The following is a 2,248-nucleotide window of genomic DNA, read 5'->3' on the forward strand; positions in this document are numbered from 1 at the left end:
GCCAGGTGATTTCTAGGTTGGAAATCCCAAAACTTCTAATTCTAAAAAAAATAAGGTTTTTATAGAATTTAAATAAAATAAGCAGTATAAGATTTAAAATCAAATTGAATTACTCTACTCTGAATTATAAAGAGCTCTAATTGTGTAGTGGACTACAAGTTGGACTGCTAATGAAAAGTTAGCAGTTTGAATCTATCAGATCCTCCATGAGAAAAAGAAAAGGCTTCCTGCTCTTGTAAAGATTTACAGTCTCAGAAATCCTATACAGGATTGCTATAAGTTTGTAACCTATTCCACGGCTCACATCCACCACCAACACTGTAACTTAATTTAATTTACATTAGAATCTTTATTAATGGAGAACCACCATTCCAGACATTTTATAACTACTGGTGTGGTGCTGTAGGATAAACATTGGACTGCTAACCACCAGGTCTGCAGTTCAAACCCACCAATTGTTCCTTAGAAACCCTTAGACAGGGTGCTCTGAGTCAGAACCCACTCAATGACACTTAACAACAACAGCAAACAGTTTTATTCCATTGCAATACTAATCCTTCAAAGTTATCTTTACAAACTCTGGCTTTTTCTTTATGTAACAAAATCAAGTTCTGAATTTTAAGAATGTGTGCCTAGCAGATCTAGACAACACATTGCTTTCTAACTTTTAAAACCTTTGTTACAGGAAAAAAAAAATAGATGGTAAAATAATGTACCATGTGTACTCGGAGCCATTTTCATAATAATTTGAACAGAAAAAGCACAAGAAATACTGGTACTTAGTAGTGAATATCAAAGATGATAGCTTTCAGTATGGATTATGGCTCAATGTAAAGAAAATAAAAATACAAATGGATTGTGCCTAAATATAAAGAAAAGTAAACTCCTCACAACATATAATATCATGTTAAATGTAGAAAAATTGAAGTTGTCAAGGATTTTTTTCTTGCATCCACTATCTACACTCATGAATGCAGCAGTAAAGAAATAAAACAAGGCATTTCATTTGGCAAATCTGCTTCACATGATCTCTTTAAAGTGTTTCACAACAAAGACATCAGTGTGAGTAGTAAGGTGTGCCTGACCAAGCCATAGTATTTTCAATAGTCTCATATACATGTGAAAGTTAGACAGAGAATAAGGAAGACCATAGAAGAATTGATGCAGTTGAGTTGTGGTAGATTGTTAAAAGTATCATAGTCTACCAGTTATTGCTCTTAAATGCCCTTGAGCTCATTCTGACTCATATATTATTTTAAAGGTAACATCATGATAGCTCAGATGAAAATATCTATATATTAAAAAAAAAAAAAAAATCCCGAAAATTTAGCTATTTTTCTCAAATCCTTTCCAATGTCACATCTTCCATTTCATGAAATTAAGATCTATCATACATCTAGGTAATTACATTGTTAATATTGACTGAAAACCTGTACAAACCATTGAAAATTCTTATAAGTGTAATTCTTACAACTTGATCATATGGACTAGAGGGGTCTGTGTTCTTTCTTACTAACATGACAATTTTGGTTGACAGAGTTTGGCACAGCTGTGGTTTTTAGTTTTTCACTAAAAAATTATCTGATTTTTTTCAGAAATTTTTATAAGTTTTTATTCACTCCTTGGGAAATTAAGCATGCAACAGTTTTTCATGTATTCCCCATGGTATTTATAAATCTCCTGAAGCTTATTCATGAATCTCAGTTTTATAATCCCATCAGTATGGCCTACATCTATACATAAAGAAAACAAAAATCTTTATATTTGGATCAACACACAACATAAGCATAAATGGAGAAAATATGAAGTTGTTAAGCATTTCAATTTACTTGGATCAAAAATCAGTGCCCATGAAAGCAGTAGTCAAGAAATCTAAGAGCTTTTTTCTTTGGGAAAATCTGCTGCAAAAGATCAAAGTTGTAAAAAATGTCTCTTTGATGCCTAAGGTATGCTTAGTCAATATTTTCAACTTCCTCAGATGTATGCAATAGTTAAAGTCCTGGTGTAACACTGTGGGCTAAGGCACTGGACTGCAAGGTTGGTTTGCAACCTCAAGGTTAATGGTTCAAGCTCACCAGTCGCTCCTTGGAAACCCTATACAGGGTGGCTATGGGTCAGAACCAACTTGATGGCACGGAACAATGATGACAACGCAACAATGTTGGACAATGAAAATAGAAGATCAAAGGAGAACTGATATTATTGTTGTTGTTGTTGTTGTTGTTGTCAGGTGCCATTGAGTCGGCAC

This window comes from Chrysochloris asiatica, unplaced genomic scaffold, assembly GCF_000296735.1.
Source record: "Chrysochloris asiatica unplaced genomic scaffold, ChrAsi1.0 scaffold00022, whole genome shotgun sequence".
Taxonomy (NCBI): domain Eukaryota; kingdom Metazoa; phylum Chordata; class Mammalia; order Afrosoricida; family Chrysochloridae; genus Chrysochloris; species Chrysochloris asiatica.